Consider the following 22661-nt stretch of genomic DNA (forward strand, 5'->3'; position numbering starts at 1 on the left):
AAGTTTTAGTTCACCCAATGATTCCACAATAAGGAGTAGGTATTGCCATTGCAACTAGGGAGCATCAATGTGCTAGTGGTCCCAGAGTAACCTTGAAGGAGAATCTATCCAGACGTCCATCAGCCAAGGAGTAAAAGTGTACCATACGATGGAGCCCTTCCATAGATTCTGATTCAGTGTGAGATAATCCATGCAAGCTTTTACTCACTTATTCAAATTATCTGTGGAACAATCACATTACGGGGAGTAAATTTGTTGATTTGGATCCTGGTTATGGAGATTTCCTATGATTCTAGCTTTTGGCATGAAGTCACTCAGGCTATGGTAAAGACAGCTCCGATTAGAAGAAGTTGCACACTTTGGGCAAAGTCTGAAAGAGTGAACAAGAACAAGAGTCTAGTCCACCACCAATATATGATCCTTTGCTGAGCAACAAGACAGCTCTACACAGCCTTTGGTACTTGCTAAGCCAGATTGTTAATGGGGAAAGAACCCTGAGTCTATGACGGTTTATGGGAGGACAGCACATCACTGACTGAGCTGTCTATACGCTCTGGCCACTATGTACATATCCCACTCAACATTTGTTTTTATGCCTCCAGCGAATCCTGGGGAATCTTTACATTAAGTATTAATGTTCAGGTAGGAACACAGGCTGGAAGAAGCCATTTGAATATCCTTCCCTATATAAATACCCTTTTTGGGTGGATGACCACCCCACCTGGATTTCAGCCTCAGGCAGCTAAGGAGCTACTCAGAGTATTGTACTGTTACAGTTCGTGTGAATTTTGCCCATGAAACAATATATATGATCCTCTGGATTTCTTGCTATGTTCTACTCCTTACTTCCTGTGATCTCTCTGGAAAGATCTGAGGACATTTTCTCTTCTGTCCTCTGACAAATTGCCTTACACTAGCCATAGACTTACAGGGGTGCGGTTCTGTTTCTACATCACAATCACCTTTAATGTCCGTGTGTACGCTGGGAAGATTTGCATGGAGCACATTCTCAGTGATTACAGGATCTGTGCAGTGAGCATGAATTTGAAGTGAGATGGCTTCTCTGTGTATTTGCAGATTCAGTGGTTACAAATGGAAACTAGACGGGTTCCTTCAGTGCTAACATAATCAGAAATTTCACCTCAATTCTGGGCATGTTCTCCAGAAGGCATCCACATGGTATTCTAGGTTGCTCATACCTCTCTTGAACTCAGATTCAGACATAGCTACAATGTTATTATTCAATGTCATATACCTGGACCAGTGGGAAAAAATGCTCATTTTTCTCTTAATCCCAGTACAGTGCATAGTCCACAGTTCAAATTCTAGCAGTTTGAAAGGTGAGATATAAATCCAAGCGCAGGTACTCTAGGACACTTGGGGATGCAGGGACTGACCTCAGCTGACAGCTCATGCTGGATTATCCAACTGAATAGAGCTGATGTAAGGGGGAGAGCTGAATTGACAACCACTCACTAAACATTTTTTCCCTTGCTCTGCTAGGTCTGAAATTCTCCAGCAGAAACTCGAACATGACACAGTCCAGGACAAGATCTCCCTTGGAGAGAAGTGCTACAGGAGGAGGACTAAGTGTGCACAGCAAATGCACCACTATTGCATCTCATCTGTACTGTCCATAGCAATTGTGGGCTGCATTTTCCTCCTTTAGTTTGATTTCTTTGGATTGAATACGCTGTATTTTCACCTTGCCTCTCTCCAGCAAGTGTACACTTTTCGAGGGACTCAGAGAAGTGCTGATGCACATCTATCAAGAGCTGCTGGTCATCCAGAAAGACTGTGCACGTGTAAATTTGTACTTGTCCTGATGGGTCATCCAGAAGAGTTTCATGGAGATCAGTTCACAATATTGGAAAGACTTTGTGACAAAGTCTGTAATATCATTTATACTCAGTATTGGTAGGCTTTTTCCTTAATACCCCCACTCCAACAAAACAGACCTACTTCCACTCCTCTTGAAAAGATTATTACCATCACTAACTGCTTGTCTACTATGTCTCCAAGGCAAGCCACAGGCTATAAGTCTATTCTGCAAAAGGAGCAGCAAAAAATGCTTAGTGCAATTCCTCTATTTAAAGTTTGGTTAATTTTTAATTGTTTTGGTTATTTGGTTTTCCTTCTATTCATTTGAAGATTTGTTATTTATCTGTTGTTGTTGTTTTGTTCATTTGCTTTTCTATTTTGATAAGGATATAGACTGTATATATTGACTACCTGCATCTGGTTACTATCAAGTAAATTGGATGTATTCTGGTCAATAAAGGAGTAATCTCAAACTCTTCACTCTTAAGAACCTTCTTTATTGATGATTAGTGTCAACATCTGAAGTCCCACAGCTATCAGGGAGGGATGGATCTCTGCATTCTCATGGGGACTGGGCATCAAATCACTTCCCAGTCAGACTGAGATTCACAGGCATTTATACAGTCACTGTGCACTGTGTTTCCAACTCTGAATTTCAACTTCATCATGCATACATTACCCACTGTGTATGCTTGCTGTCAAATATATATTTACCTCTAAATTATACTCTGTTGATGAGAGTTTTGACCAAATTAATAGGATAAACATTAATTTTTCTGTTATACCTCCCAGGACATATAAACATGGTATAAGGGAGTTTAAAGCCATCGGGAATCCTGCACCCAAATCCCAGGCAGAAAATGCTGAACACCCAGGAATGCAGATAATCCTGAGACCACGGGAAAGAAAGCCACTTCTGACCAGCTCTGCCCACATCTCTGGCCCAATATTAATCTGCATGATGCCTCTGGAAACAGGAATAGAAGAGCAGTCAGTGGCAGGAACCTGCTTGGTTCAGCCTGGGCCCAGAACCTACCTTGGCCCTGAGCATATTTGAAGAAAACCATAGGCATACAATTCTCTGTTTCCTGACTGTGGCTTTTTTTGATTCGAAGCTCAAAATACCATTTTGTTGTTGCTGATTTTTAGTTGGATATTTTTCATTTCTATTTCAAATGTTATTCCTTCCTAGTTTTCCAGAAATAAGTCTGAATACCATTGCCCTCCACCTCTGCTATAAAAGTATTCCCTTCACCATCCATCCACTTTCCCAGCCTAGGCAGGACCAAGGGCTGTTCATTCCATTTGTGCCCAAGAAGACCATCCTCTGATACACATGCAGATGAGGCCATGGCACAGTCCCTGTATAGTGATTGGTACTGGTTTAGTCTCTGGGAACTCTGCTTGGCAGCCATGGTTGTTCTTATGGGGTTGCAAGTCCCTTCAGCTCTTTCAATCTTTCTATAATTCCTCCAACTGAAGTCCAGTTCTCAGTTCAATGGTTTGCTGCTAGCATTTGCCACTCTATTTGACATGATCTGGCTGTGCCTCTCAGGAGACATCTATATCCAGTTCCTATCAGCCTGCACTTCTTAGTTTCATCCACCTTTTCTAGTTTGAAGGCTGTATATGTATAGGCCACATGTGGGGTAGACTCTGAATAGCCATTACTCTAGGCTCTGTTTTAAACTTTGCAATCCTATCCCTTCAATAGGGATTCTTCTTCTCCTTTAAAGGAAGGAGTGAAGAATCAGCATTTTAGTCATCCTTCCTGAATTTCATTTGGTCTGTGAATCTTGGAGAATTTGAGCATTTGGGCTAATATCCACTTATCAATGAGTGCATACCATGTGTGTGTTTCTGTCATTGGGTTAACTCACTCAGGATGATATGTTTTAGTTCGTTTTCTTTGCCTATGAATTTCATGAAGTCATTGTTTTTGATATCTCTGTAGTACTCCATTGTGTAGATGTACCACACTTTCTGTTTCCATTCCTCTGTTGAAGGGAATCTGGGATCTTTTCATTTTCTGACTACTATAAATAAGGCTGCTATGAACATGTTGGAGCATGTGCCCTGTTGTATGTTGGAGCATCTTTAGGGTATATGTGCAAGAGAGGTATAGCTGGGTCCTCAGGTAGTGCAATGTCTAATTTTCTGAGGAACCTCCAGACAGATATCCATAATGGTTGTACCAGTCTGCAATCTCACCAACAATGGAGGAGTGTTACTCTTTCTCACATCCGTGCAAGCATCTTCTATAGCCTGAGTGTTTGATCTTAGCCATTCAGAGTTGTGTGAGGTGGAATCTCAGGGTTGTTTTGATTTGCATTTCCCACATAACTAAAGATGTTGAACATTTCTTTTGGTGCTTCTCAGCCACTCCATATTCCTCAGCTATGAATTCTTTGTTTAGCTCTGAACTGCAATTTTTAATAGGGTTATTAGTCTCCCTGCAGTCCAACTTCATGAGTTCTTGTATATTTTGGATATTAGCCCTCTATCAGTTGTAGGATTAGTAAAGGTCTTTTCCCAATCTGTTGGTTGCTGTTTTATCCTAACCACAGTGTCCTTTGTCTTACAGAAGCTTTGTAGCTTTATGAGGTCCCATTTGTCTATTCTTGATCTTAGAGCATAAGCCATTCGTGTTTTCTTCAGGAAATTTTTTCCAGGGTCCATGTGTTCAAGATTCTTCCCCGCTTTTGCTTCTATTAGTTTGAGTGATCTGGTCTGATGTAGAGGTCCTTGATCCACCTGGACTTAAGCTTTACACAGGGCAATAAGAAGGGGATGATTTGTACTCCTCCATATGCTGACCTCCATTTGAACCAGCACCCTTTGCTAAAAATGCTATCCTTTTTCCACTGGATGCTTTTGTCTCCTTTGTCAAAAATCAAGGGACCATAGGTGTGCGGGTTCATTTCTGGGTCGGCAATTGTATTCCACTGGTCTATCTTCCTGTCTCTGTACCAATACCATACAGTTTTATCACTAATGCTCTGTAAACTGCTTGAGTTCAGGGATGGTGATTCCCAGGGGAGTCCTTTTATTGTTGAGGATAGTTTTAGCTATCCTGCGTTACTTGTTATTCCAAATGAATTTGCAAATTTTTCTGTCTAACCCTAGAAGAATTGGAATCAAATTTTGGTGGAGATTGCATTTCAACTGTAGGTCACTTTGGGAAAATGGCCCTTTTTACTATCTTCATACTGCCAAGCCATGAACATGGGAGATCTTTCCATTTTCTGACATCTTCTTCAATTTCTTTCTTCAGATCATGAAGTTCTTGTCACACAGATCTTTCAAATGTTTGATAAGTCACACTGAGGTATTTTTATATGATTTGGGACTATTATGAAAGGTGTCATTTCCCTAATTTCTTTCTCAGCTTGTTTATCTTTTGTGTAGAGGAAGGCTACTGATTTGTTTGAGTTAATTTTATACCCAGCCACTTTGCTGAACTAGTTTATCAGGCTTAGGAGTTCTCTGTTGTAACTTTTGGGGTGTCCCATGTATACTACCCTATCCTCTGCAACAGTAATATTTTGACATCTTCCTTTCCAATCTGTATCCTTTTGACCTCCCTTTGTTGTCTGAGTTCTGGCTAATGCTGGGGACAACATACAATGGAGACATCTCAGTAGTCCGCAGTAGATTTTTGTAAAAACTGGTTGTTTCCATTTCTCCAAACCTTACCCTCGACAACGGCTGTATAGATTTCATTTGTGTGTGACTGCCTATCAGTTGGCCTTGGTGTGCAGAATATTGTATTATATCTGACTTTCTACTTCTTTCTCCTTCTGCTCTGGTGAATTCTGTGAAACTAGATGTTCCTTGAAGTTATGATTCTTAGACAATTGGAAATTGATGCATAGGGGCACAGCACAGCACAGCCCTAGTGGCCCAGGTGGATACTGTGTATTCTCATCTTGGAAAAAATGTAATAACTGCAGAATTGTAGTTCTAGATTAGGGTTTGACTTGCAAAGACAGCTTGAAGAAAATAAGAGAAAATGAATTAGAGCCAACATTGGGACCCTAAGAAAGGAAAAAGTTATTGAAGTTAGGAAGTAAGTTTTACATAATATTAAATTCATACATGATTTTCACCCTGACATATGTGAGGTGAGATGGCATCGTATCACAGAGTCAGCACACCCGGGATAAGGACACAGAAGCCACAGATGACAATGCCAATGGACTCCCTCCTGAACTTATGGACACATTAAAATTGAGGTTTAGCCTAACCTTAGGCCATTCCACTCCCTGCCCATCCACTTCATTTTTATGTTTGCTCTGAGTAAAAGATCAGAATGTAGCCCCAAATATCCTCATGATTGGACTTGGAAATTCAGGAAGAATGATGTTGGAGAAGGGATGGCTATGTGGTTATAATGTGGTAACTAGTTTCTGACCAGGAACCTCGTCCTTAGCCAATGGGGACTTTAAGGCCAGGCCTCCTGCTTGTTCCAGTGCAGGCTAAGACTTCAGGGTCAGGCCAGCTCCTGAGCCCCACACAGGGCTGCATGCATACTCTTGTGACTGCATTAGAGCCAGAGTGCTCTCCACCCTATCCTCTTCTCTCCTCTTTGTCACAGCCATGGTCCTCAAGAGCACTTGTCCAACACATTTATACATTTATTTCTGTCTCAAAGTCAGGTTCCCAGAGAATCAATCCCCATAGCTGACCATAAATGAGGATTCACTGTGTGTGTGTGTATATATATAGTATTTTAGAACACAGAATGGGGATTCTTGGTGAAAGCTTCATGGACATGTATTGTAGAACTAGAGTTTTAAAAAGGTTACTCATTGTCAGAGTCCGGATGTTCAGGGCCTGACGTGCCTGAGGGAGAACCAGAGATAGGACTTGCCAAACCAGCTATCAGCCCCAAGGACATTGACCATGAGTAGCCACCCCCTCCCCTTCAGTCACCCCCCTGAGTGAGATGAGCCACCCTACCTGCCTGCCGAGCTGCTAGAGAGCACATACTCCTTGCTGATGTAATTTCGCGCCGAAAGTATCTGTGCACCATTTGAATTGACCAATCATGTGTAACCGCGCGAATGCCCCTAACCTCCCCTATATAATCCCCCCAGTTTGGAGGCTCGGGGTCGATTCCTCTGTCTCCTGTGTGAGATAAGTGTCGACCCGGGATCCCGCTAAGACCTGTGATCTCGTTAATTAAAGCTACCTCCTGCTGTTACATCAAGAATGGCTACTCGTGATTCCTGGGGGCACCCCAGCCCGCGATCGGAGCGAGAGACGGGGCTCCCCGTTTTGGGGTATGCTCTTTCATTTGGGGGCTCGTCCGGGATTGGAGCGTGACCCCCCCCTCGAAACCCGAATGCCACTTGGAGGTACGTTAGTGTGAGTGCTGGAAAGCGGCCGCTGTGTGTGAGTGTGTGTGAATTAAGTCTTGTAGTCTGTGTTTTTCAGTACTGGTTTAAGGTCTTGGTGCACTGTCTGGGCAGATGAAGGATTCCTGCCCTGTGCACGGGTGGAAGAAGTATTCCCACCCCGTAGAAAGCTACCTTGAAAGTGCACTGTCTGGGCAGAAGGAGGATTCCTGCCCTGTGCACGGGTGGAAGAAGGATTCCCACCCCGTAGAAAGCTACCTTGAGAGTGCACTGTCTGGGCAGATGAAGGATTCCTGCCCTGTGCACGGGTGGAAGAAGGTTCCCACCCCGAAAAGGCGCCTGTGAGTAGATGAAAGATTCCTACTTCGAATAGTCTTTTTTTTTCTTTTTCCTTTTTAGAAAGCGCACAGGGGGACGCCCCAATCGCGCAGGCTCTGGGACGCATGAGAACGTTCCACGAGCTGAATTTTGCAGGGAGGACCCGGCAACTGACAGTCAAAAAGATCTGACTGTGTTTAAAATCTTGGACCGACGACTGTGTTTGAAATCATGTTTTGCTTTGTTCGTCGAAGAGTTTTACTTGGTCCCCTTAATGCTTAGTGAGTAAGAAACTTAATCTTATGGACCCTGCTCTAGTGGCGGTGTGTTGGTTGATAGCCAAAGTTAATTGTTAAAAAAGTGTTTTATCTGTGCTTGTGCTCGCAGCCAGCTGAGATAAGCTAGAGAAAGATTTAAATTTTGCTTGGGAGTAAGGAATCTTAAAGGCAGAGTTTCAGCCGTTTTGACATTTAGTGCGTAGCTGCCTAAAAGAAATGCTGTCAACAGGCTATCAAAAGAGAGAGAGAGAAAGAGAGAGAGAGAGAGAGAGAGAGAGAGAGAGAGAGAGAGAGGGAGGCTGTGTTAGAAATGCTACAGGAGGAACTATCTGAAAAGGCTGAGAGCGAGGTGGGAGAGGACTATAAGGAAAACAAGAACAAGAAAGGAATTTCTGACATTTGCTCACAGTAGGAGAGCACTCATTTAGAGAAGTTCTTAAAGGGAGCCTGCCTTATCAGGCGGTGGCCAAGGTCAGGATTAATGTTTTCTTTTCCATGGGCCTTTAAACCCAGTGAGACAGTTTGGTAAAGGGCTGCTACTGAGGTCCTGATAGCCCCAGGTGAATTGGTTACGATTCTTTTGTCAGCCACCTGGCATCTAGCACCCAGGTTCTAACCATCTCTCCATCCTTTGGTTATACTCCTTGAGGGAAAAATCTAAGTCTAGAGAGATAGTCGATAACAGATCTGCTGCCTCTCTGCTCACCTTTCCGTTTCATAGACAAAGCTTGTGCTTATTTGTACAATGGCTTTTTGTCCAAGAAGGCCTCCTGGTTTAGCTGTGTGACTAAATGCTGTTTGCCCTCTTCATGCTTGTTAGTAACTGTTACAGGTTTTCTTTACCACTGAGGAAAGACGGGATCCTACTAGAGGCCAGAAAAAATGTTCCAGACACGGATAGAAGGCCCTCACTTCTGCCTGCTCTCTTCAGATGCCTGAAGGTAGGGAGTGCTCCAGGTCTGCTGCCAGGCTCCAAGGATGGGTCTCTGAGGGGCTGCAAAATGCCCCACCAATCTGGCTAAGATAAGGAAAGGATATGAAGAGAAAGTTACAGAAACTTGAAGGGTTAAGCTAAGTCACTGAGAGAGTTATTGTAAGTTGCAGAGAAAAATAGCTGTAGAAGAAGGTGCAGACAGAGAGATTGAAAAAAAGAAAGAAAGAAAGAGGATAAAAAGAGCAGGAAGCTAGGGAAGAAAAGAGACAAAAAGAAGAAGAAGTTAGAGAGCTAAAGAGAGATAAAAGATGAGAGAGGAACATATACTGGCAACAGTAGTTAGGGAACCTAGGAAGATAGTACCTGGCAACAGAAGAGAATTCCTGGCTAAAGATCAGTGTGCCTAATGCAAAGAAAAAGGACACTGGGGCAGGGACTGCCCAAGAAAGAACAAGAGGGGCCACTGGAGAGCTTCTTGGTCCTAGAGTGCTGGACAGGGACCCAATGCTCTGTGCTCCTATGCCCCCCAGTGGGCCAATATCCAAAGACCTTGAGTGCAAGGGGCTACTGGCAACGAACAATACTTATGGACTGCCCGAAGAACAGTGGACATGGTGTGGGCCGGGTAACCCACCCACTAACTCATGGTCATCCATGACTGCCCCGATCCCTTGCTCAGGAGAAAATTGTTCTCCAAATTGGCTTGCGTGGGCTGAAATCGCTGGGTGAGGCCATGTGTATGCATATCTACAGACTGTGAATGTGGAGCTTAAGACCTGTCTCAGTGCACCAGTACCTGATGCTGGGAGGTGTGTGGCTTAGCGCTGTTCTGCTTGGAGCACACCGTTCCTGCCAGCCGGGCACTGGCAATTATCACCCAATCCAGGACTTAAACTGTAATAGAGTGGCTGATGTTTTGCCTTTAAATAGAGTGTCCCAAAAGATGGGACCACTGGTCAGCTGCCATGGACTAGGTTCTCTAACAGTTGGGGACAATCTGGTCACATTGCTGCCCTATCCAGACCTGGAGCCACCACAGGACGAGTGTCAAGCACTGACAGAAGCCCATGGGTGGAGGAAAGACCTCTGCAACTGGCTGATTGACCCCTGCTGAAAGCTGAGGACCTTGTTCACAGACGGGAACAGTTCTCTTCCTGAATGAAGGTCAGAGACAAGTGGGTGCTGCCATGGTGGACAACACGATGTCATCTGGGATGGCTGAACTTCTACCCCCCAGCACATCAGCACTTCAGATGCCTTTACCATCTCTTGGATGCCCTGGTGAAGCCAACAACTGCAAGAGACGGCCTCGATAGTCATCAAGAAGATACTGGAAGAAATCTTACCCCAGTCTGGAGTACCCAAGGTAATCTGGTCAGACAACAGCCCTATTTTCGTTGCCAAGGTAAGCCAGGGTGTGGCCAAGTATTTAGAGGTCGATTGGAAATTACATTGTATCTACAGACCTCAAAGTTCAGGACAGGTAGAGTAAATAAATAAAACTCTAAAAGAGACCCTGTCGAAATTAAATTAACCATGGAGACTGGCGCAGACAGGGTGACACTCCTTCCCTCTTGCTCTCTTCAGAGCAAGAAATACCCCTTCCAGATTCAGCCTTACCCCCTTTGAGATCTTATATGGGGCCTCAGCCCCCCTGACTGTTTTAGATGATGTTACTGAACCAACACGTCATAGTGCCATAGTAATAATAATTTGTGTGCAATGCTAAAAGACCTACAGGTGATACAGAAAGAAATCTGCTCACAGCTGACAGCAGCCTATGCCCCGGAGACCCCTGAGACATCCCATCAGTTCCAGGTTGGAGACTGCAGCTACACTGAGCCCAGACACTCGAGCCTCGCTGGAAAGGACCATACCTGGTGCTGCTGACCACCCTGACAGCTGTCAATTCTCAGCCCTCACCAGTCGTGTACTAGCTGTTGGGGCTGAGAGCTGGGGCCTAGAGGGTAATTCAGTCATGTTTGTCCTGGGTTCTATCAAAATAGGTGTGGGATAGGCTTGATTTCCATTACAAATGATGTAACATTGTATATGTTAGTACTCTTAATACTTCTTGGGACCGTGCCTCAGGGATCACAGTCTGTATAAGCTTAGAAGTTCTAAAAGCTAGTCATGACCTTGGTGTATAGGCTTAGATAGTGTCCAGATTAGAATCCTCATGTTAAGACAACAATACCAAGCTGTTATGCTAGATGAAGCTGAGTTCTCCATGAAGTTCTAAGATTAGAACTATTAACAAAAAAGGAGAAGGGAATGTAGAACTAGAGTTTTAAAAAGGTTACTCATTGTCAGAGTCCAGATGTTCAGGGCCGGACGTGCCTGAGGGAGAGCCAGAGATAGGACTTGCCAAACCAGCTATCAGCCCCAAGGACATTGACCATGAGTAGCCACCCCCTCCCCTTCCTTCACCCCCCTGAGTGAGATGAGCCACCCTACCTGTCTGCCGAGCTGCTAGAGAGCACGTACTCCTTGCTGATGTAATTTCGCGCCGAAAGTAACTGTGCACCATTTGTATTGACCAATCATGTGTAACCGCGTGAATGCCCCTAACCTCCCCTATATAAACCCCCGAGTTTGGAGGCTCGGGGTCGATTCCTCTGTCTCCTGTGTGAGATACGTGTTGACCCGGGATCCCGCTAAGACCCGGGATCTCGTTAATTAAAGCTACCTCTTGCTGTTACATCAAGAATGGCTACTCGTGATTCCTGGCGGCACCCCAGCCCGCGATCGGAGCGAGAGACGGGGCTCCCCGTTTTGGGGTACACTCTTTCAGTATCTTTGCTAGATGTCTTTGCACTGGGATCTTTCCACATGACTCAGATATCCTTGCGATGGGGTCATTACCCGTAACCTTGCCATTTCAATTTTGTGTTTCTTTTGGATGCTAACGCTGTTTGACATAATATCCAAGGATGAACTTCCATAATGGGCTATGGTTTCAGACATGATTTACAGCCATGTGGCCCTCGGGTTGCTTCCTTTTGATCCTAGAGGTTGATTCATCTTTCCAGCAAGGCTTCTAGTACTTGATAGGATTGTGCTACATGCTGTCAGAGCAGAGTTATACAGAATTCATATGCTGGCCTTCCTCTGACAGTGCTTATGCTTGACAAGTCCTCAAACAGGGCAGCGCTTGCAGAAAAAAAAACCCTGCAGGCAATAAATCATATATCTGGGTCTACCCTTGGCTCCTTGAGAAATGAAAGAGGAATATGGTCTTGGCTTACTGGAAGTCTTATCCCAAGACTAGGGAAGGGGACTCCAGAGAGCACTAAGCCTTCTCCTCATCCATCATAGTCTGTATAGCCTGTGGCTTTCATTTGGTCGGTGTGGTGACCTTAAAATGTTCTAGGTATTTCTGCCATGTTATGTCTCTATACCTACACATGACCTCAGGTGTACAGTCACATTGGAAATATACAAAACCTTGCATCTGAATTGCAAAATTCAATGTGTGTTATATTTAAAATACCACAATAATTGAGTGGCATTGCTACAGTAAATATTATTAGGGGGTTTCTACCCCACCGTAGATCATTTAGTTCCCAAATAAAAGACACAAAACTTTTAGATTTATAATAAGCTTTAAAGTACTAGAACTGGGCAGACAGCAACCCTCTGTGCTACTTTTTCTGCTTCCCTGTCAATAACCCTGAGGTATTGCTTGCCATGCTCTGCCTGGGCCACTCCTGTTCTGACAGACTGGCCCTCATATCAATACACTCACGATCCACCTACCCTATGGGGTGGTGTCTCCTTCCTTCTCCTCCCATGTCCTTTCCTTCTCCTCGTGGACCCTGCCTGAGCCCCCAGGCACAGGGAAACTTTGCTCTGTCCCTTCTCTTCTGCCCAGCCCATGTTGTAGGGATTTTATTAACCAATCAGGGATAACTTAGGAGGCAAAAAAAAAATCTGGTATACATGAGGATCTCCTTGTCTTGGAGCAACCAGACCTTAGGGTACAATATTTACCATTTGAATATACAGCAGCAGCAGACACATTATAGGCCAATCTACTTTGTAGTTGGACTCAAAGCTTGGCTCTCACACCCGTTAGATGTTCAACTGTGGAGAAGTTATTTTACCTTGTGTGACTCAATTCCCTTATCTGCACAGTGAGGATGATAATGAGTGTTTAACTCACAGAGTTGTCTTGGGGACTGGTGAGTTAATATATCTAGTATTTAAACATTAAACACCATCTACATTGCATAATTAATAAAAGTCTGTGGAAAGGGCAAAGTAATAAAGCCAGAAGAACATTTGATTTGGAAATGGGGCCATACAGCTACCTCTAGTAACAAACTGAGAATCAGGGAATGGTGGAAGACTAAGGCCAGAGAATTGGGAAATCAAGGCCAGCCTGGGCTGCATAATAAGATCCTATCTCAAAATGTCAAGAAAAGTCATGTTCGTAGGAATAATAAATCAAGAAATAGCCATTGTAAAGAATTTACAAAAAACAAAGCAGTGATGCAGAGGGGATGCTGTGTGTCAAGTCCCTCTGCTGTCCATCTCTGGGACCAAGCATGCATCAGATCAGTGACGGGAATGGGGTGCTGAGAGCCTGGATCAAAGGGATGCTGGCTGCATGGCCACATTTGAACAACACTAAAGCAGGACTAAATGCTAAGAAAAAAAGCCATATGCAAAACATGTAAATTTTAATGTCCTCCAGGAAGGAAAAACCACAATAATTTTACTGTTTGTCAAGCTGCTTGTGTCACCAAACTTCTAATATTGGTAAGGATGTGAAAAACTCTTGTGATGCAAACCAGTTGCCAATAAGAAGAGCAACTACTGTCCTGACCAAGGTGACCTGAATGCTGTCAAATAGGCCGAGGCAGCCTGGACAGCCATGAGAGTATGTTTAACACACAGATATCTGTCATTTCAAAACGGGGAAAATGAAGCCTGACTTTTCCCCCCTTTAAGCAAAACCAAGCATACTAAAGCATTGAGGATTACAAATAAAAATATGCCAAGAAACTTCATAGAATATGCATTTCTCTTGTGTGTGCTACTGAGTGTGTGTGTTTTGTATGTGTTTTGTGTGTGTTTTATGTGTATGTGTGAGTGTGTGTGTATGTGTGTGTACCTGTGTGTGTGAGTGTCTGTGTGTATGTGTGTGTATGTGTGTGAGTGTGTATGCAAGTGTGAGTGTGTGTGTATGCGTGTGAGTGTGTGTGTTTTGTGTGTGTGTGAGTGTGTGTATGAGTGTGTGTGTGCCTGTGTCTGTGTCTGTGTGCACTAATGCTTCAATTATCTGCTATGGTGAATACTGTCCCCAACTCAATTATGAAGGTTAGTATTAAGCTGTGAGTAGTATGTGGAGAGTGGTCACAAAGAATATTTAGGAGTCCTCTTCTGTTAAGTTGTCTGAGACTTCCAAATGCTGCATGATGTGAGTGGGCCTCACATCTCAGCCCACTAACTCTATTAAGTAAATATCCGTGTGTTTTTCTTAAACAATTTTTATGAAAACCTTAATAATTTTTTCTCCCATTCATTTTGGGGGGGACACAAGGGTCTTTGTTTGTTTTTTTTTTTTTGGTTTTCTTTTTGTTTGTTTGTTTGTTTTTTGCTTATTTTAGGTCCACAGGATTTTCTGTAGCCTTAGAGGAAGTCCTAGACTTAGGACACTGGATCTGTACAGTTAAGGGAATTAACCAGTTCACTGAGCACATTTTTTCTTTGTTTGGTTTCTGTTTTTCTTTTGAGATCTCACTGTGGGAGCAGAGGAAGACCTGAGGAAGTACAGCCCTAAGTGCATGTGTGCTGTAAACATGATATGACCATGCCTTGGACCCAAAGCCATTTATCCATGGGGAAAAGGCAAAGGCCCCCATGCCCCTTGAGGCTCAGAGACATGACAACGCCTTCTCAGGATGGCATTGATAGTGTGTAGAAAAAGTCTACTCTACCTTTCTCCCTGGCCCCATTTGGATATTTACATCCTGAAGACTGCTCCCTGCAGAGACAGCTCCTACTGAGATTTGCTAAATCTGCCCCTTGTCAGTTACATATGCATAGTCCTCCCATCCTTTTTTATCTGCATGTAATGCCCACCTCCTTGCTTCCCTGTGCAACAGCCCTGCTTCCTGGCCAGCTCTATATAATAAACATGCTGAGCTTCTGGGATGCTGCATTTTCTCCAGCCCACGGACCCAGCCTTCCCCATGTATGTGTGTCCAATGTCATTCTTCATTTCCTCCTCACCCAAGTCAGGCCCAAGTCCCTGGAGCCTCGCAAAGGACTTGGCAATCTCAGTCTGCTCCACTTTGAAGGAAGTGCTTTCTACACTGAAATCTAAAGCACACGGTGGGTTCAGCTCCCTCTCAAGTGTCTTTGGTGAGGGTTGGGGTGGGTGTGAGACCAGTTACATTATGACTATTGCAGAAGAGTAAGGATTCACAGTTTGCTTTTAGTGAAGGTGAGCTCCCCAAGAGGCTATCATTGCCAACATTTTCCCAAGTCACCTTCTAGGAGGTCAACTGACTCCTAGGTGAGTCTTTGGTTACACTGCTTCAGTTTTCTGTGGCTACACTGTTCAAATGGCACCCACTGGTCACACATGGCTATTTGAGATGAACTAAACTTAGAACTAAAATCTGCCTCTTTAGTCACAGCAGGCAAACCAGGAGGCAAACAGCCAGCCAGAATCCATAGCCAGAAACACAGCAGATATAGAATATTTCTATCATCTAGAAATTTCTCCAGGACAGCAGTGGTCTAGGTTCTTGGTGTCTGGTTTTTCCTTCAGGGAGAATTTCTTGCTGTACTAATATCCAACGGTTTATTTTTAAAGCAACGTTACCAAAATATGACTCACTCACCCCCAAATTAATCCAGTTCAAGTCTACAATGCAATGGTTCCCCATGAATCTATCTGAGTTCGTCGCTAGAACACGGATCAAAAGAACAAGAGTGTTTGCAGTTATGTAAAATGGTATGCAACAGTATTGACCACTGCATAATTATACTGCACTACTTTTGAATTCTTCAAAATTCAGGCCTTTTATTGATAGTTGTACAAAAATACATTATCCTAGTGTTGAGAAAATATTATACAGAATTTCATCTGGACTTTATATTTCATTGAGACTTTAATATTTTTGCATCTTTTGGCAGTATCTTTAGATTCTTTGTAAGAGTTTATTTTGTGGATTTTTTTGCCGATCTGGTCACTATTTGATGCCATTTCAATGTTCTGAGAATTTTGATGACAATAATACCACAATGATAAAGTGATACTCATTTTCTTGAGCCATCTACATATGTATATACACACATATGAGAAGTTATGTATACATATTTCTATGCTGTACTGTGTAGAATACAATTCTATTATTCGTCAACATATACATTTTGCTCAATATGATTTCTGTGAATGTTATCAGTCATGGGGAAATAATAAGAGCCTGAATAAACATGGACAGTATTTGCAGAATGCACATAAAATTGAAGATGGTATATAAGCAAAAGTGTGAAGTATATCACCTAGAGCTTTCATATCGAATGCACTTTAAAATTTTTAATAGATTAAAAAAATTTAAATCATCTTTACCCAGTTTCATGTGTTTTTTCACAATGTATCTCCTGGATGATTTGAATTATATATGCTGCTCAAGATCCTTTAAATAACAGTAACCTAATGCCTTACATGTGTTTCTGATATTTCTATTCACTTGATCACTGTTCAATAATTGTACCAAGTTGATAGCTGTAATTTTTTATCACTTTAAGAATGTAAATTTCATGTGTGTGCAAATACTTTTGATCCTAACTCTTTGGAGGCATAGGCAGGTGCATCTCTTTTTTGAGTCAACCTGGTCTACATAGGAAAACCCTATCTTAAAAAAATCAATCAATGAATAAGCAAATAAAAAAAGAATTTAAAACACTTAAAATTAATATGAACACAACCACATCTTTAATAACAATTGATTTTTTATTGCAGATAATTCATATAATCCAAAATGTTATATAGTGTCATATGGGAACTCAATTTCATCATAAAATAAACCTGCTTTTCTCTTTTCATTGATTGCTCTTAGTTAACATTTTCATACACATATATAATTTATTCTGATTATTCTCTCCCCCATATCGTCTCATCCCCTCCCCTATGACTTAAACTTCTACAGTCTTCTAAATTTAGGTTTTCCAAATTTAGGATTTCACTTTTATTTATTATACATTCCTTTTCTTTTCCATCTACATTTTATGATATCTTAATAAGAAACCCATTCTATCATTGGCATTATCTCAGTGTTTGGTAGGAGACATTCACATTCTTCAGTAGCTTGTCATCAGTGCAAGAAATGATGTCGAGGTCTCTCTCTCTCTCTCTCTGTCTCTGTCTCTCTCTGGCGCTGGCTCTCTGTCTCTGTCTCCCTCTCCGTCTTTCTCTGTCTCTCTGTCTCTCTCTCCATCCCCTCCCCAATTGTTTTGTTTTCTAATACAAGGTCTCACACTTTAGTCTAGCCTTGAACTCAAGGCAATCCACCTACCTCAGCCTTGTGAGTTTTGGGATTCCAGGCATACACCATCTTGCCCAGTGAATTTTGTGACTCTCGTACATCCCTTTACCATTTCTGAATTATTTTTAATATTGCTGTGACCCTTTTCTAGCTTCTAGATGTAGATACATTAACTGATTAGAAGGTTTTATTTTTAAAGATTTATTTATTTATGTACATGAGCACTCTGTTTGCGAGTGTGCCTGCCTGTCAGAAGAGAGCTTCAGACAGAAGAGGGCATTGGGTCCCACTACAGATAGTTGTGGGTCACCATGTGGTTGCTGGGAATTGAACTTGGGAGCAATGGAGAAGCAGCGCTCTTAACCACCAAGCCATCTCTCCAGCCTGATAAAAAAGATTTTAAATTTCATTCTTTTTGTGTTTGTTTGCATCTTTCTTCTTGAGAACACTGTGATGGAATGTCCAAATGGTAATTGGTGGCGGTTGGTAGAAGGAGCCATATGTGTGATGCTGCCATATGTGTGAGGGGCTGGCAACAAGGTGCAGAGCCAAGACCATGGCCCGGTTCCCTGAGGCTCGCCTGCTGGATGTGGGCTCACAGCCAGGTCAGGATGCCTTCAGGTGAGGACAGCAGGTGGTGGCTTGCGCCCTGCTGAGCCGGCCTAGGAGAGTGGCAACCACAATCGCCCACCCAAGCCTCGAGCCTGGGGCAGCTGGAAGCTCCGGAGGCAATGGCCACAGTTAGGTCACGCTGGGCCTGGGGGCCGCAGAAGCCGCCCTGCGCCTCCTCAGAGCCCTGAGAGGGGACTGACCCGCCTGGATGGAGCCTGGAGCTCCGCACTACAGGCCTCGCGGTGTCGTGCCTCGCCCTGTTGTCTGCCCCACGGAGTGGGCACACGTGTCCTTCCCACTCTGCCGTTCGACCGCGCCTGAGCCGGGCCTCAGGGCACGCGGAGCTCGTGGGTGAGCGCGGGGCCTGAGGGGACGGGGCGCCCGCGTTATATTTGGCGCTGGCAGCAGCGCGTGTTCCTGGGCGAGTTTTCCTTCCACAGGTGCCGGCAGCCTGGGCGCCGAGGCCCAAGCTGACTCCTCTCTCTCCCTCTCCGACCCCGGTAGGGCCAAGAGGTGATTCTGCCTGCAAGATGTCCTCCTTCCTGGAGACGAGCTCTTCGCAGGCGCCACGTCGCGAACAAAAAGAGAAAGAAAAAAAGAAAAGAAAAAGCAGAAGAAGAGACCAGAGACGGGGGCGGTAACGGCATTGGGGGTCAGCTCCGCCTGGGGCAGGCGCGCTATGACAGCGGCGGGGTTTCCAATGGCGACTCCACCCTTGCAGTGTCCAGGGAAGAAGCCCAGGCCAGCCCTGCCAGGGGACCTCGAGGCGTGGTGCTTGCCCGGACCCCTAGCCGGACCTCCGTCTGGTCCCCAGGGACAGCAAGCAGCAAGCAGGGCGGGCTGCACCGCCAAAGCAGCAGAATCAAGGTAGGTAGGAGACCCTCGTCCCTCCTTGGCTGGTTCTGGCCCTGCCCTCCCGCCCCCCTTCCCCCTGTCCTGGGAAAGCAGTGGCAGAAGGAGGCAATGCAAAGTGAGCCCATTGGGTAGGGGAAGGGAGGGTTCAGGGATGTATGGAGAGCTGAAGTAGGGATTGGAAAGCCCATTGCATGGGGAAAGAGTGGAGAGGTAATCTGGAGTGTGCTGTTAAAGGACTGGGATCGTGGGAAAATATTTTCTTAAAACCTCAGGCAATGAATGTATTATTTAATAGATTTCTTCTGATCTACTTTGAAATTGGTTGCCCCTTGCAAGAGATTGTATTTGGAGGATGTAAAATACCCTCCTTCAATTACTTGGAGAAAGGGAACATAAACAGAGATATCCTCTTTTTTATCCTCCAAAGCTCTGAGAGATTACAGTTCTGCATAATTTAATTCTTTCCTACCTGCTATGAGCAGGCCTCCAGATCAGCAAGTTCCTTTGGAATGGTTTTGCTTGTTTTTGTTTATTTTCCATGGTGCTGATTAGAAAGCCATGAATTGTTTTGTGAATTTTAAATTTCAAGAGGTGGCACCCAGAGTTGATGGTGGTTTCCTTCACTCATTGCAGTGTAGTTGCAGCATAAAAAAAAAAATACTTCTTGTGACAAGAAGTGGAAAAAGAAAGTTGATGAGCTAAGAAAAGAAGAGCCTTGAGCCAGATCAACATTTGGCTTCCTCAAATATGGAGCAAGCATGGAATGTGGCTTTTTCAGAATCGAGGGTGTTTTTAGGATTGGGCAGTGAATGCTGTCTGGGGCTAACCAGTCCCTTTTGTGGCTGACAACCCTTAGGAGACAGGTCAGAATGTGCCAACAGCACAGAGTGGGCACTGGTGGTGTTTGAACTCAGAAGTGCTCAGGAACTGTGAAAGTTTCTCTGTTATCATCCTGGAGCGATCTAGTGAAATAGACAACTGTGATGCTGTGTAAGAGGCCATTGTGAGGGCTGGAGAGATGGCTCAGTGGGTAAGAACACCAAGTGTTCTTCCAGAGGTCCTAAGTTCAAATGCCAGCAACCACATGGTGGCTCACAATCATCTGTAATGAGTACTGATGCCCCCTTCTGGTGTGTCTGAAGACAGCTGCATTATCTGATGTCGCGTGCCCAATGTCCCGCCAGCAAGAACGACGCGCGGCAACAGGATTCTTCTGCGAGCAAGCCTTTACTGTGTTACAGCTCTTCTTAGTGTTACAGCTCTTCTCAGTGTTACAGCTCTTCTTAGTGTTACAGCTCTTCTCAGGGTTACAGCTCTTCTGAACAGGGACCCCGAGCAGCAAAATCGATCGGCTTATATAGACAGCAGTATGCTAATTATCTCTCAGGGATTGGTGGGGCTTGGATCACCCCACTACTTGTCCTCCAGGGCTTGGGGGAGAATGAATCACCTCATTAGCATATTAACGGTCAACTAACACCTGGTGAATAAACCGCACATGTGCAGTACCGCTGTTCACCACTAGAGTGAGCCCTAGCAAGGGGACAAGCCTGCACATGCGCAGTAAGTCGTTTATATCCAGACAAGGCTGGATGTCGGCGCCATCTTTGTTTCACCGCGCCGCTCTCTACATCTCCCCCTTTTTTGTTTAATAAAATGACTGGTCTAGATCTGGGTGTCACGTCAATCTTGTCATTGCTCCGGTCTTAGGTCGTTCTCATCCAAACTCGGCCTTACCCGTCATAGAGTTACCCTATCGCCACCGGGCCCCGTGTCTTAGGTTGGTCCGAGTTCGAGGAAAGTTGCCCGTCCCTGGATAAAATGACTCCACATGACTGTGACAAAAATGATCTAGGGCGAACTCTTGATCTTTCAAAGAGGCCAGCCATATGTTGGGAGAAGTACCCTTTTTAATGGTGGTCATAGCCTGGTAAACAACCACTTTGTGTCTGGCATGTTCTCTACAGTCTGACATATAAATAAATAAATCTTACAAAAGATTGTCATCTACTGCAGTTTCTATGTGGACAGGGCACAGTTGAAGGGCTTAAAGATCAAGTACATTGCCTGTCTTTAGAGATCAAGTGTATCACCTAACATTCAAACCAAGAAATGTAGTGTCTTTTTTGCTGCTTCTGTACCTTTAAGTGATGTAACTTTTCTCCTATTACGTCGTTTGTTTCCATGATAGTTGTTTTCAAGTATATATGATTATCGCTCCTATTTGCAGAGCTATTCAATATTTTCATTGGTTAAATATTTGTGGTGAATTTACATTGTGATATCAGTAAAATGCTATGTGAAAATTTTAGAGAATATACTGGTTTGGGTAATTTTAATAACCTTTGCCCTCAAGTGGTGGCCTGTTTTCACATTGAAAAGACTGGAATTCATTACCATCCATAGCAGGATTGATAGGGAAGCACAATGGACAGCAACAGTGTTGTTCCCTTTGACAGTTGTGGGAGCCAAGAAAGAAGTGTGACTTGCTTTTTGTGATTTACCAAATCAAGACTCAGTATCATTACTATAGAAGCCCATGGAAAAAATGATGAAGTTTTCAGAAATCACCAGTTGAAGAAATGGTGGTGGTTTTGCTTATATTGAATTCTGAGTTTCAAAGTTATGTTTGATTTTTCTTTATTCCTTAATGAGGCTTTTTATTAAGTTTTTTATTCACCATTACACACTTAGATGCACAGTGCTAGGATCGTAGTAGGTGCTCAATAAATCACTCACCATCGGGGAGGAGGAATAAGAAAGTATGTATTTTCTGTAAGTTCTGTTAGTTTTGGGAACAGGTGGTTTTACGTTTACCATCATACTTTGGTATCTTGTCCCACATAAGACAACTTGACAGAACCCCCTTTCTGCCATTATGTTCAACTTATTTTTCTCTTAATCATTCTTGAAAATCATGGAAGTAGTGTGGAAAATTGATTATACCTGCAGTATAGCAAAAAAGCCCAGTCTAGATAGGAAGCAGTTATGTTTCTCCATGAGCTGATGTCTTAAAACATCTAGATTTTAGGAATTTGGTGTTGTGTTTTCAAACATACATCTTACAGCATACAGATAACATTGTAATAGAATAAAGGAATCTTTTGATTTAGCACCAAATTCCCTAAAGCAATGACTACTGCACAGCTCTCTTGGCCATATGAATAGCCGAAATTATATTTCACTCTTTTAAAGAAATAATGAAAGCACTTAAGGTTAAAGCAGAGCCAATGGGAAAAGTTTGCTGTGGTGTTTCTCTTTGGTTTCTTGTGCTCTTTCTAGAGAATGACTTTAAGAAGTCAGGGCGACCGGTCAGGTGGTCAGTGTGGTCAGGCAGTCATGAGCAGATGGTTAAGCGATGTGCTAGGGCCCCATAGGCCAGTGAGCCCAGCTGAGAAGCAGAGTCTAGCCAGTGAGCCTAACTGAATAGCAGAGGCTAGACAGTGAACCTGACTGAAGAGCAGAGGGTAGACAGTGAGCCAAGCTGAAGAGCAGAGGCTAGCCAGTGAGCCTAGCTGAAGAGCAGAGGCTAGCCAGTGAGCCTGACTGAAGAGCAGAGGCTAGACAGTGAGCCCAGCTGAAAAGCAGGGTCTAGGCAGTGAGTCAGGCTGAAGAGCACAGGCTAGCCTGTGAGTCTGACTGAAGAGCAGAGGCTAGCCAGTGAGCCAGGCTGAAGAGAAGAGGCTAGCCAGTGAGCCTGACTGAAGAGCAGAGGCTAGTCAGTGAGCCTAACTGAAGAGCAGAGGCTAGCCAGTGAGCCTGACTGAAGAGCAGAGGCTAGCCAGGGAACCTGACTGAAGAGCACAGGGTAGACAGTGAGCCTGACTGAAGAGCACAGGTTAGCCAGTGAGCCAGGCTGAAGAGCAGAGGCTAGCCAGTGACCCTGACTGAAGAGCAGAGGCTAGCCAGTGACCCTGACTGAAGAGCAGAGGCTAGCCAGTGAGCCAGGCTGAAGAGCACAGGCTAGCCAGTGAGCCTA

At 44.1% G+C, this 22661-nt stretch overlaps 2 protein-coding genes across 4 annotated transcripts in view; both read left to right on the plus strand.

Moving 5' to 3' along the window:
* Positions 1-22661, plus strand: part of LOC134480540 (uncharacterized) — a 95014-nt gene that overhangs the window by 21117 nt on the left and 51236 nt on the right. The window contains exon 1 of one of the 2 annotated variants that reach the window (XM_063268085.1): positions 18268-18694. The exons of the other annotated variant lie outside the window; for it this stretch is intronic. The gene's annotated coding sequence lies outside the window, so the exon portion shown is untranslated. Of the gene's footprint in view, positions 1-18267; positions 18695-22661 lie in introns of those variants that run through there. 2 annotated transcript variants of the gene reach the window in all.
* The window catches only part of LOC134480544 (uncharacterized), a 49531-nt gene that overhangs the window by 8295 nt on the left and 18575 nt on the right, over positions 1-22661 (plus strand). The gene's annotated exons all lie outside the window — the stretch shown is intronic.

The sequence above is a fragment of the Rattus norvegicus genome, chromosome 9, assembly GCF_036323735.1.
Source record: "Rattus norvegicus strain BN/NHsdMcwi chromosome 9, GRCr8, whole genome shotgun sequence".
NCBI lineage: Eukaryota > Metazoa > Chordata > Mammalia > Rodentia > Muridae > Rattus > Rattus norvegicus.